Consider the following 14,277-nt stretch of genomic DNA (forward strand, 5'->3'; position numbering starts at 1 on the left):
AGTCGTCTTTGCAGAAATGTCTATTTAGGTCTTCTGCCCAGTTTTTGATTGGGTTGTTTGTTTTTTTTGACACTGTGCTGTTTGTAAATTTTGGAGACTAATCTGGTTAGTCTAATCTGCTGGTTCTTCCAGCACCGTTTTTCTTTCTCATGATTGCTTTGGCTATGCAGGGTCTTTTGTGTCTCCAAAGTTTGAGTGTTTTGTTCCAGTTCTGTGAAAAATGCCACTGGTAATTTTTGATAGCGATTGCACTGAATCTGTGGATTGCCTCAGGTAGTATAGTCATTTTGACAGAATTGATTCCTCCAATCCAAGAACATGGTGTATCTTTCCATCTCTTTGTGCCATCTTTGATTTCTTTCATCAGTGTCTTATAGTTTTCGGAGTACAGGTCTTTTGTTTCCTTAGGTAGGTTATTTATAGATATTTTATTCTTTTTGATGAAATGGTAAATGGGATTGTTTCTTTAACTTCTCATTTTGATCTTTCATTGTTAGTGCAACAGATTTCTGCTTATTAATTTTTTATCCTGAAACTTTACTGAATTTATTGATTAGCTCTAGTAGTTTTCTGGTAGCATCTTTAGGATTTTCTATGTATAGTTTCGTGTCATCTGCAAACAGTGACAGTTTTACTTCTTCTTTTCCAATTTGGATTCCTTTTATTTTTCTTCTCTGATTGCCTTGACTAGGACTTCCAAACCTGTGTTCAATAATAGTGGTGAGAGAGGACATCCTTGTCTTGTTCCTGATCTTAGAGGAAATGCTTTCAGCTTTTTCACTGTTGAGTATGATGTTAGCTGTAGGTTTGTCATACATGGTCTTAATTATGTTGAGGTATGTTCCCTCTATGCCCACTTGCTGGAGAGTTTTTATCATAAATCGGTGTTGCACTTTTTCAAAAGCTTTCTCTGCATATATTGAGATGGTCATGTGGCTTCTATTCTTTGATTTGTTGATGAGGTGTATCATACTGATTGATTTGCGGATATTGAAAAATCCTTGAATCCCTGGGATAAATCCCACTTGATCATGGTGTTATGATCCTTTTAATATATTGTTGGATTCAGATTGCTAGTATTTTGTTGAGGACTTTTGTGTCTGTGTTCATCAGTGATAACTCGCCTGTAACTTTCTTTTTTTATGGTATCTTTAACTTGGTATCAGGGTGATGGTGGCCTCATAAACTGAGTTTGGGAGTATTCCTTCCTCTGTGATTTTTTGGAATAGTTTCAGAAGGATAGGTGTAACTCTTCTCTAAATGTCTGATAGAATTTGACTGTGAAGCCATCTGATCCTGGACTTTTGTTTGTTAAAATCACAGTTTCAATTGCAGTACTTGTGACTAGTCTGTTCATATTTTTTATTTCTTCTGGTTCAGCCTTGGGAGACTGTACCTTTCTAAGAACTTGTTCATTTCTTCCAGGTTGTCCATTTTGATTGGCTTATACTTGCTTATAATGGTCTCTTATGATCCTATGAATTTCTGTGGTGTCCACTGTAACTTCTTTTTCATTTCTAATTTTATTGATTGGGGCCCTCTCCTTTTTTTTCTTGATGAGTCTTACTAAAGATTTATCAATTTCATTTATCTTTTCAAAGAACCAGCTTTTAGTTTCATTGATATTTTCTCTTCTTCATTTCTGTTTCATTTATTTCTGCTCTGATCTTTATGATTTCTTTCCTTCTACTAACTTTGGGTTTTGTTTGTTCTTCTTTCACTAGTTGCTTTAGGTGTGACATTAGGTTTTTTATTTGTGATTTTTCTTGTTTCTGGAGGTAAGATTATATTGCTATAAACTTCCCTCTTAGAACTTTTTACTGTGTCCCATAGGTTTTGGATTGTCATGCTTTCATTTTGATTGTCTCTAGGTATTTTTTGGTTTCCTCTTTGATTTCTTCAGTGAGCCATTGGTTGTTTAGTAGCACATTGTTTAGCCTCCATGTGTCTGTTTTTTACAGTTTTTTTCTTTTTCTTGTAGTTGATTTCTAATGTCATGGCATTGTGATATGAAAAGATGCTTGATATGATTTAAATTTTCTTAAGTTTACTGGGGCTTGATTTGTGGCTCAGCATGTGATCACTCCTGGAGAATGTTCTATGTGCACATGAGAAGAATGTGTATTCTGCTGCTTTTGGATGGAATGCTCTATAAATATCAGTTAAGTCCATCTGGTCTAATGTGTCATCTAGGCCTGTGTTTCCTTTTTGATTTTGTCTGGATGACCTGTCCACTGATGAAAATGGGGTGTTAAAGTCCCCCACTGTCGATTTCTCCCTTTATGGATGTTAGTATTGGGTTGGCTAAAAAGTTCATTCAGGTTTTTCCATAAGATATTACAGAAAAATGCGAACGAACTTTTTGGCCAACTCAATATTTGCCTTACATATTGACGTGCTCCTGTGTTTGGTGCATATATATTTACAATTGTTATATCTTCTTCTTGGATTGATGCCTTGATGATTATGTAGTGTCCTTTGTCTCTTATAAGTCTTTATTTTAAAGCCTATTTTGTCTAATAGGAGTATTGCTACTCCAGCTTGCTTTTGATTTCTATTTGTGTGGAATACTTTTTTCCATCCCCTCACTTTCAGTCTGTATGTGTCGCTAGATCAGAAGTGGGTCTCTTGTAGACATATATACGGGTCTTGTTTTTGTATCCATTCAGCCAGCTTATGTCTTCTGCTCAGAGCATTTAATCCATTTACATTTAAGGTATTCATCAATGTGTATGTTCTTATTGCCATTTTGTTAATTGTTTTGGATTTGTTCTTGTAGGTCTTTCTTCCCTTCCTCTTTTGTTTTCTTGTGATTCGATGACTAATTTTAGTGTTATGTTAGGATTCCTTTTTCTTTTGTGTGTGTGTTTATCTATCGTAGATTTTTGGTTTGCAGTTACCATGAGGTTTGGATATAGCCATGTATATATAATCAAGATTGTTGTAAGTTGCTGGTCTTTTCATTTTAGATGCATTTTCAATATACTGCATTTGTGCTCTCCTCACAATTGCTGGTTTTTTTTTTTTTTTCATTTTAACATCTTTATTGGAGTATAATTGCTTTACAATGGTATGTTAGTTTCAGCTTCACAACAAAATGAATCAGTTATATATATACATATGTTCCCATATCTCTTCCCGCTTGCGTCTCCCTCCCTCCCACCCTCCCTATCCCACCCCTCCAGGCGGTCACAAAGCACCGAGCTGATCTCCCTGTGCTATGTGGCTGCTTCCCACTAGCTATCTACCTTATGTTTGGTAGTGTATATATGTCCATGCCTCTCTCTCGCTTTGTCACCGTTTACCCTTCCCCCTCCCCATAGCCTCAAGTCCATTCTCTAGTAGTAAGTCTGTGTCTTTATTCCTGTTTCACCCCTAGTTTTTTCATGACATTTTTTTCCTTAAATTCCATATATATGTGTTAGCATACGGTATTTGTCTCTCTCTTTCTGACTTACTTCACTCTGTATGACAGATTCTAGGTCTATCCACGTCATTACAAATAGCTCAATTTTGTTTCTTTTTATGGCTGAGTAATATTCCATTGTATATATGTGCCACATCTTCTTTATCCGTTCATCCAATGATGGACACTTAGGTTGTTTCCATCTCTGGGCTATTGTCAATAGAGCTGCAATGAACATTTTGGTACATGACTCTTTTTGAATTATGGTTTTCTCAGGGTATATGCCCAGTAGTGGGATTACTGGGTCATATGGTAGTTCTATTTTTAGTTTTTTAAGGAACCTCCATACTGTTCTCCACAGTGGCTGTATCAATTTACATTCCCACCAACAGTGTAAGAGGGTTCCCTTTTCTCCACACCCTCTCCAGCATTTATTGTTTGTAGATTTTTTGCTGATGGCCATTCTGACTGGTGTGAGATGATATCTCATTGTAGTGTTGATTTGCATTTCTCTAATGATTAGTGATGTTGAGCATTCTTGCATGTGTTTGTTGGCACTCTGTATATCTTCTTTGAAGAAATATCTATTTAGGTCTTCTGCCCATTTTTGTATTGGGTTGTTTGTTTTTTTGTTATTAAGCTGCATGAGCTGCTTATAAATTTTAGAGATTAATCCTTTGTCAGTTGCTTCATTTGCAAATATTTTCTCCCATTCTGAGGGTTGTCTTTTGGTCTTCTTTATGGTTTCCTTTGCTGCGCAAAAGCTTTTAAGTTTCATTAGGTCCCATTTGTTTACTTTTGTTTTTATTTCCATTTCTCTAGGAGGTGGGTCAAAAAGGACCTTGCTGTGATTTATGTCATAGAGTGTCCTGCCTATGTTTTCCTCTAAGAGTTTGATAGTTTCTGGCCTTACATTTAGGTCTTTAATCCATTTTGAGCTTATTTTTGTGTATGGTGTTAGGGAGTGATCTAATCTCATACTTTTACGTGTAGCTGTCCAGTTTTCCCAGCACCACTTATTGAAGAGGCTGTCCTTTCTCCACTGTACATTCCTGCCTCCTTTGTCAAAGATAAGGTGACCATATGTGCGTGGGTTTATCTCTGGGCTTTCTATCCTGTTCCATTGATCTATATTTCTGTTTTTGTGCCAGTACCATACTGTCTTGATTACTGTAGCTTTGTAGTATAGTCTGAAGTCAGGAAGCCTGATTTCTCCAGCTCCGTTTTTCGGTCTCAAGATTGCTTTGGCTATTCGGGGTCTTTTGTGTTTCCATACAAATTGTGAAATTTTTTGTTCTAGTTCTGTGAAAAATGCCAGTGGTAGTTTGATAGGGATTGCATTGAATCTGTAGATTGCTTTGGGTAGTAGAGTCATTTTCACAATGTTGATTCTTCCAATCCAAGAACATGGTATATCTCTCCATCTATTTGTATCATCTTTAATTTCTTTCATCAGTGTCTTATAATTTTCTGCATATAGGTCTTTTGTCTCCTTAGGTAGGTTTATTCTTAGATATTTTATTCTTTCTGTTGCAATGGTAAATGGGAGTGTTTTCTTGATTTCACTTTCAGATTTTTCATCCTTAGTGTATAGGAATGCAAGAGATTTCTGTGCATTAATTTTGTATCCTGCTACTTTACCAAATTCATTGATTAGCTCTAGTAGTTTTCTGGTAGCATCTTTAGGATTCTCTATGTATAGTATCATGTCATCTGCAAAGAGTGACAGCTTTACTTCTTCTTTTCCGATTTGGATTCCTTTTATTTCCTTTTCTTCTCTGATTGCTGTGGCTAAAACTTCCAAAACTATGTTGAATAAGAGTGGTGAGAGTGGGCAACCTTGTCTTGTTCCTGATCTTAGTGGAAATGCTTTCAGTTTTTCACCATTGAGGACGATGTTGGCTGTGGGTTTGTCATATATGGCCTTTATTATGTTGAGGAAAGTTCCCTCTATGCCTACTTTCTGCAGGGTTTTTATCATAAATGGGTGTTGAATTTTATCAAAAGCTTTCTCTGCATCTATTGAGATGATCATATGTTTTTTCTCCTTCAATTTGTTAATATGGTGTATCACGTTGATAGATTTGCGTATATTGAAGAATCCTTGCATTCCTGGAATAAACCCCACTTGATCATGGTGTATGATCCGTTTAATGTGCTGTTGGATTCTGTTTGCTAGTATTTTGTTGAGGATTTTTGCATCTATGTTCATCAGTGATATTGGCCTGTAGTTTTCTTTCTTTGTGACATCCTTGTCTGGTTTTGGTATCAGGGTGATGGTGGCCTCGTAGAATGAGTTTGGGAGTGTTCCTCCCTCTGCTATATTTTGGAAGAGTTTGAGAAGGATAGGTGATAGCTCTTCTCTAAATGTTTGATAGAATTCGCCTGTGAAGCCATCTGGTCCTGGGCTTTTGCTTGTTGGAAGATTTTTAATCACAGTTTCAATTTCAGTGCTTGTGATTGGTCTGTTCATATTTTCTATTTCTTCCTGATTCAGTCTTGGCAGGTTGTGCCTTTCTAAGAATTTGTCCATTTCTTCCAGGTTGTCCATTTTATTGGCATAGAGTTGCTTGTAGTAATCTCTCATGATATTTTGTATTTCTGCAGTGTCAGTTGTTACTTCTCCTTTTTCATTTCTAATTCTATTGATTTGAGTCTTCTTCCTTTTTTTCTTGATGAGTCTGGCTAATGGTTTATCAATTTTGTTTATCCTTTCAAAGAACCAGCTTTTAGTTTTATTGATCTTTGCTATCGTTTCCATCATTTCTTTTTCATTTATTTCTGATCTGATTTTTATGATTTCTTTCCTTCTGCTAACTTTGGGGTTTTTATGTTCTTCTTTCTCTAATTGCTTTAGGTGCAAGGTTAGGTTGTTTATTCGAGATGTTTCCTGTTTCTTAAGGTAGGATTGTATTGCTATAAACTTCCCTCTGAGAACTGCTTTTGCTGCATCCCATAGATATTGAGTCGTCGTGTCTCCATTGTCATTTGTTTCTAGGTATGTTTTGATTTCCCCTTTGATTTCTTCAGTGATCATTTCGTTATTAAGTAGTGCATTGTTTAGCCTCCATGTGTTTGTATTTTTTACAGATCTTTTCCTGTAATTGATATCTAGTCTCATAGCGTTGTGGTCGGAAAAGACACTTGATACAATTTCAGTTTTCTTAAATTTACCAAGGCTTGATTTGTGACCCAAGATATGATCTATCCTGGAGAATGTTCCATGAGCACTTGAGAAAAATGTGTATTCTGTTGTTTTTGGATGGAATGTCCTATAAATATCAACTAAGTCCATCTCGTTTAATGTATCATTTAAAGCTTGTGTTTCCTTATTTATTTTCATTTTGGATGATCTGTCCATTGGTGAAAGTGGGGTGTTAAAGTCCCCTACTATGAATGTGTTACTGTTGATTTCCTTTTTTATGGCTGTCAGTATTTGCCTTATGTATTGAGTTGCTCTGATGTTGGGTGCATAAATATTTACAATTGTTATATCTTCTTCTTGGATCGATCCCTTGATCATTATGTAGTGTCCTTCTTTGTCTCTTCTAATAGTCTTTGTTTTAAAGTCTATTTTGTCTGATATGAGAATTGCTACTCCAGCTTTCTTTTGGTTTCCATTTGCATGAAATACCTTTTTCCATCCCCTTACTTTCAGTCTGTATGTGTCTCTAGGTCTGAAGTGGGTCTCTTGTAGACAGCAAATATATGCGTCTTGTTTTTGTATCCATTCAGCCAATCTGTGTCTTTTGGTGGGAGCATTTAGTCCATTTACATTTAAAGTAATTATCTATATGTGTGTTCCCATTCCCATTTTCTTAATTGTTTTGGGTTCGTTATTGTAGGTCTTTTCCTTCTTTTGTGTTTCTTGCCTAGACAAGTTCCTTTAGCAGTTGTTGTAGAGCTGGTTTGGTGGTGTCGAACTCTCTCAGCTTTTGCTTGTCTGTAAAGGTTTTAATTTCTCCATCAAATCTGAATGAGATCCTTGCTGGGTAGAGTAGTCTTGGTTGCAGGTTTTTCTCCTTCAACACTTTCAATATGTCCTGCCACTCCCTTCTGGCTTGCAGAGTTTCTGCTGAAAGATCAGCTGTTAACCTTATGGGGATTCCCTTGTGTGTTATTTGTTGTTTTTCCCTTGCTGCTTTTAATATGTTTTCTTTGTATTTAATTTTTGACAGTTTGATTAATATGTGTCTTGGCGTATTTCTCCTTGGATTTATCCTGTATGGGACTCTCTGTGCTTCCTGGACTTGATTAACTATTTCCTTTCCCATATTAGGGAAGTTTTCAACTATAATCTCTTCAAATATTTTCTCAGTCCCTTTCTTTTTCTCTTCTTCTTCTGGAACCCCTATAATTCGAATGTTGGTGCGTTTAATGTTGTCCCAGAGGTCTCTGAGACTGTCCTCAGTTCTTTTCATTCTTTTTTCTTTATTCTGCTCTGCAGTAGGTATTTCCACTATTTTATCTTCCAGGTCACTTATCCGTTCTTCTGCCTCAGTTATTCTGCTATTGATCCCATCTAGAGTATTTTTCATTTCATTTATTGTGTTGTTCATCATTGTTTCATCTTTAGTTCTTCTAGGTCCTTGTTAACTGATTCTTGCATTTTGTCTATTCTATTTCCAAGATTTTGGATCATCTTTAGTATCATTATTCTGAATTCTTTTTCAGGTAGACTACCTATTTCCTCTTCATTTGTTAGGTCTGGTGGGTTTTTATCTTGCTCCTTCATCTGCTGTGTGTTTTTCTGTCTTTTCATTTTGCTTATCTTACTGTGTTTGGGGTCTCCTTTTTGCAGGCTGAAGGTTCGTAGTTCCTGTTGTTATTTGTGTCTGTCCCCAGTGGCTAAGGTTGGTTCAGTGGATTGTGTAGGCTTCCTGGTGGAGGGTACTAGTGCCTGTGTTCTGGTGGATGAGGCTGGATCTTGTCTTTCTGGTGGGCAGGTCCACGTCTGGTGGTGTTTTTTGGGGTGTCTGTAGACTTATGATTTTGGGCAGCCTCTCTGCTAATGGGTGGGGTTGTGTTCCTGTCTTTCTAGTTGTTTGGCATAGGATGTCCAGCACTGTAGCTTGCTGGTCGTTGAGTGAAGCTGGGTGCTGGCGTTGAGATGGAGATCTCTGGGAGATTTTCGCCGTTTGATATTATGCGCAGCTGGGAGGCCTCTTGTGGACCAGTGTCCTGAAGTTGGCTCTCCCACCTCAGAGGCACAGCACTAACTCCTGGCTGCAGCACCAAGAGCCTTTCATCCACACCGCTCCTTAATTTGGGATGATTCGTTGTCTATTCAGGTATTCCACAGATGCAGGTACATCAAGTTGATTGTGGAGCTTTAATCCGCTGCTTCTGAGGCTTTTTTTTTCGCCTTGGCGCTTCGTCTAGTTTCACTTGCTCACAGGGAGCCACGGGCAGAGGCCTCACACCAGCCCTTCTGCCCAAAGTTCCTGGTGCAGAACCGCCTTGGCGACACCTCGGCTCGGGACCGTTTCACAATTGCTGGTTTTGATATCATATTTGTGTGCAGCTGATTTCCTACCTTTACTATATATTTGCCTTTAGCTGTGAGCTTTTCCAATCGTAATTTGCTTGTTTCTAGTTGTGGCCTTTTCTGCTTAGAGAATTTCCTTTAACATTTGTTGCAAAGCTGGTCTGGTGGTGCTGAATTCTCTTAGCTTTTGCTTGTCTTTAAAGCTTTTTGATTTTTCTTTCGAATCTGAATGAGAAACTTGCTGGGTAGAATATTCTTGGTTGTAGGTTCTTCCTGTTCATCACTTTAAATATATTGTGCCACTCCCTTTTGCCCCGCAGAGTTTCTGCTGAGAAATCAGCTGATAACCTTATGGGAGTTCCTTGTATGTTATTTGTTGCTTTTCCCTTGTTGCTTTTAATATTTTTTCTTTGTCTTTAATTTTTGTCAAATTGATTACTATGTGTCTTGGCGTGTTCCTCCTTGGGACTCTACACTTCCTGGACTTGGGTGACTGCTTCCTTTCCTATATTAGGGAGGTTTTCAAATATTTTCTCAGGTCCTTTCTCTGTTCTTCTGGGACCCCTAGAATACAAATGTTGGTGTTTTAATGTTGTCTCAGAGGTCTCTAATACTGTCTTCATTTCTTTTCATTCTTTTTTCTTTATTCTGTTAGGCGGCAGTGATTTCCACCATTATGTCTTCCAGCTCACTTATCAGTTTTTCTGCTATCAGTTCCTTCTACTGTATTTTTCATTTAAGTTATTGTATTGTTCATCTGTTTGTTCCTTAGTTCTGGTAGGTCTTTGTTAAACATTTCTTGTATCCTCTCGATCTGTGCCTCCATTCTTTTTCCGAGATCTTGGATCATCTTCACTATCATTACTCTGAATTCTTTTCCCAGTAGATTGGCTATCTCCAATTCACTTAATTGTTCTTCTGGGGTTTTGTTACTTCACCTGGGACATATTCCTCTGCCATGTCATTTTGTGTAACTTTGATTGAGGTTTCTGTTCTGCAGGCTCCAGAATTGTAGTTCTTCTTCCTTCTGCTGTCTGCCCTCTGGTGGATGAGGCTGTTTAAGAGGCTTATGCAGGCTTCCCAGTGGGAAGGACTGATTCCTGCCCACTGGTGGGTGGAACTGGGTTTTATTCCTTGGTTGTTTGGCCTAAGGTGTCCTAGCACTGGAGCCTACAGGCTGTTGGGTGGAGCTAGGTTTTTGGGAGAAAATGGTGGCCTCCAGGAGTGTTAACGCCAATGAGTACCCCCAGGAACTACTGCTGCCAGTGTCTTGTCCCTGCAGTCGGCCACAGCCATCCCCGGCTCTGCTGGAGACCTTCCAATACTAGTAAGTGGGTTTGGCCCAGTCTCTTATGAAGTCACTGCTTTTTTCCCTGGGTCATGGTGTGCAGGAGGCCTTGTGTGTGCCCTCTAAGAGTAGAGTTTTTGTTTCCCCAAGTCCTGTGGAATTCCTGTGATCAAACCTTACCGGTTCTCAAAGCCAGATCCTCTGGGGTTTCCTCCTCCTGTTGCCAGACCTCAAGGCTGGGAAGCCTGATGTGGGCCTCAGGACTTTCATTCCGGTGGGAGAACTTCTGTGGTATAATTATTTTCCACTTTATACGTTGCCCACCTGGCAAGTATGGGAGTTGATTTTATCACCCTCCTACTGTCTCATTGTGGTTTCTTCTTGCTTTGTGAAAGCAGGTTATCTTTTTTGTTCTAGCATTTTTTTTTGTTAAATCGTTATTTAGAAGTTAGTTGTGATTTTGGTGTTTTTTGTAAGAAGGGGTGAGCTCGCGTCTTTCTATGCTGCCATTGTGACACTTTCTCCTGACCATTACTATTTCAAACTTTAAGATGTTTGATGTAATCCCTGATACCATAAAGAAAATAGCTATAGAGTGGCCAAGATGGCAGAATAGAAGTACCCTAAGCTCACCCCCACTCAGGAGCACACCAAAATCCAACACTCTGCAGAAGGATCATTGTTGAAAAAGACTGAAACCTACCAGAAAGATACATAAAGACATAAAACAAGGCACATAGGAGGGGCTGATTCATGATATAATCAAATCCCATGTCCCCCAGGTGGTTGACCCACCAACTGGAGCATAATTGAATTAGATTTTCCCACAGGAGTGAGAGTTCTGAGTCCCACATCAGGCCCCCTAGCCTGGGGAAAAGGAGCCCCCAGAGCATTTGGATATGAAGGCCAGCAGGGCTTGAGTGCAGAAGCTACACAGGATTGGGGAAAACAGACTTCACTCTTAAAAGAGTACACATAAAACCTCATGCGCACTGGGACCAAGAGCAAAAGCAGTAATTTGAAAGGAGCCTGGGCCAGACATACCTGATGGTCTTAGAGGGTCTCCTGGGGAGTCGGGGTGCAGCTGTGGCCCACCCTGGGGACTTAGACACTGGTGGCAGGTATTACCAGTGAGCATTCATCTGCATGAGCTCTCCTGGAAACAGTGCCACCCAACAGACAGGCTTCCTAAAGACCTCATGAGCACACAGCCACCTGCAGACACACCTCTAGACATCGCCTTGCCCCTCAGAGGACCAAGACTCACCTCCATCCACCAGGGTGCAGGCACCAGTCCTTTAGAAGTCTCTAGATTAGCTTCACCCACCAGTGAGCAGAAACCAGAAGCAAGAAAACTATAGTCCAGCAGCCTTCAGACTGAGTCCACAAACACATGCCAGTGACCATCCTGGGACCAGCTGGCCCCCTGCCCTTGGGTGAAGAGAGGAGAGTGCACTTCTGGGATGCATAGGTTGTCTCCTATAGAGGGCCATTTCTCCAAGGTCAAACATAACCAACCTACCACATACATAAAAATACAAGTAACTATTTAGACAAAATGAAGTGACAAAGGAATATGTGTCAGAGAAAGGAACAAGATAAAACTGCAGAAGAACAACTAAGTGATGTAGAGATAGATAGGCAATCTACACAAGGAACAATTTGGAGTAATGATCATAAAGATGATCAAAGAACTCGTTAGGAGAATGCATGCACAGAGTGAGAAATTAGAAGTTTTTAACAAATAATTAGAAAATACAACAACCAAACAGAATTAAAGAATACAATAACTGACATGAAAAATACACTATACGGTATCAATAACAGACTAAATGAGGCAGAGGACCAGATCAATGAGCTGGAAAACAAAGTAGTGGAAATCACTGCTGCTGAACAAAGAAAAAAGAATGAAGAGAAATGAGGACAGTTTCAGAGACCTCTGGGACAACATAAAGCACGCTAATATTTGCATGATCAGGGTCCCAAAAGGAGAAGAGAAAGGCTTGAGAAAATATTTGAAGAAATAGCTGAAAAGTTCTCTAACCTGAGGGAAGGAAACTGTCACCCAAGTCCAGGAATTGTGGAGAGTTCCATACAGGATTAACCCACAGAGGAACACAGCAGACACAGTGTAATCAATCAAAATGACTAAAAGAATATTAAGAGTAACAAATAACATACAAGGAAACTCCCATAAGGCTATCAGCTGATTTTTCAGCAGAAACCTTTGCAGGCCAGAAGGGAGTGGCAATGATATACTTAAAGTAATGAAAGAGAAAAACCTACAACCAAGAACACTCAGTAAGGCTCTTGTTCAGATTTGATGGAGAAATCAAAGCTTTACAGAGAAGCAAAAGCTAAAAGAGTTCACCACCAAACAAGCTTTACAAAAAATGCTAAAGGAACTTCTCTAGGCAGAAAAGAAAAGGCCACAGCTAGAAAGAAGAAAATTATGAAACAGAAAAGCTCGCTACTAAGGCAGACATACAGTAAAGGTAGTAAATCATCCACACACAAAGCTAGGGGTTAAAAGACAAAAGTAGTACAATTTGTATGCAAAATAAGCAGTTAAGGCATACACACCCCCAAAGATAGGCTTACAATATCAAAAACAGTAATTTTGAGGGGAGACGAGTACAAATGCAGAATATCTAAAATGTATTTGAAATTAAGAGGTCAGCAACTTAAGCATGTATCTTTAACTGGTAATCAATCATATTTGGGTTCTGGAGGATGCATATTTGAAACTTGGAAATACTCACCTGACCCATATACCAGGTGATGCTGCCAGCTTTGAATGGGACTCAGGAAAGAGCTCTGGTGCAGGTGCAGTCTAGGGTTAAGCAGACAAGATGCTTGAATCCTATGAACTGATAGGCTCTGTTATATGAAGTGGTTGGAAAGATGAATATGGAGTTTATGGCAAGCTCAAGTAGCAGAATAAAAATATATATCCTTAGGGCAAAGCTGACATAAAAATCTGGACCTTGATAGAGAACTACTGTCTGTGGGACATCAAGTTTCTATGAAACTATAACTTAATCATACTCTGGTTTTGTCAGATGATTCCTATTAAAATGACAGGTGGGTCCAATAGCAATCTATGCTAGGGTAGCTGCTGTGCATCTAAGATAGGGCATGAGTAAGGCCAGAGGACTCAAGCTGAATGAGCTGATGACTCAGACCTCCATGTCACCCACCATCAGCACCTCCTCAGATCACATCCATAGATATATCAGTCAGAAGGTGGGAGAGCCCCCTTATGTCTAGCTGATGGAAGAGGAAAAAAGCCAAACAAGATTCATGGAAGGATCACCTTGTAAATAGATGCAAGTTAAAAATGGATTGTTGCTATATTAACTCCATACTCAGGTGGTGCTGAAAGACAGGTAATCCTCCAAGGAGAAATCCTCCCAAAGGTCAGAGCTCAGGTTGAATGTGCTCGTCCACTTAGTATGTAAAGAGAAGTAGCCTGAGGTAAGAATACTTGCTCATTGGTAGTAGTGAATGACTTCTAATAGAGTGGGGAAAAAGGAGTTTAAAAAGAATCAGATAGATAAACTCACAGGTCCCACAGTGTGTAGTATCACATTCAATGCTCATCAAAGAACGTCCACTATGAAAGAGGCTCTTTAAAAAATACAGACTGAGTGAATCTGCCAGTTGAATTTACCTAGACTCAGTCATCAGGCACTCTAGTGCTTCTGAATACCATGAATAATTATTAATTTGAGAAGAATCAGAAATCAAAATGTGAAATAATGAACCATACTACTACTAGAGAAATGCATCTTCTTTAAGTAGGCAGAAATTTCTAATATTGGAAACAAAGATAAATTAAAAAATTATAAGTTGGTCTTCACTAAAATTAAGAACTTCTGTTGACTGAAATACTAATAGAGTGAAAAATCAAGCAAGATACTGGGAGATAAAATTTGAAATACATACATGTGATAAAAGATTTGTATTCAGAATATGTTAAGAATTCCTACAATCAATAAGTAAAAAACAGAATAACCGACTTTGAAAAATTGGCAAAAGACCTGAACAGCCATGTCACTAAAGAGATCCAGATGATGAATAAACAAAGAAAAT

At 38.7% G+C, this 14,277-nt stretch overlaps 1 long non-coding RNA gene across 1 annotated transcript; it reads right to left on the bottom strand.

Annotated features, from left to right (window-relative positions):
* Positions 1–8,158: 8,158 nt before the first annotated feature.
* Positions 8,159–13,692, bottom strand: LOC307182685. Its single transcript, XR_013827235.1, has 3 exons — positions 13,499–13,692; positions 12,945–13,015; positions 8,159–11,700 (listed from the first exon to the last, which is right to left on the bottom strand). It is a non-coding gene; the product is annotated as an uncharacterized lncRNA (long non-coding RNA).
* Positions 13,693–14,277: the final 585 nt, after the last annotated feature.

Source organism: Stenella coeruleoalba (assembly GCF_951394435.1).
Source record: "Stenella coeruleoalba genome assembly, chromosome: 2".
Taxonomy (NCBI): domain Eukaryota; kingdom Metazoa; phylum Chordata; class Mammalia; order Artiodactyla; family Delphinidae; genus Stenella; species Stenella coeruleoalba.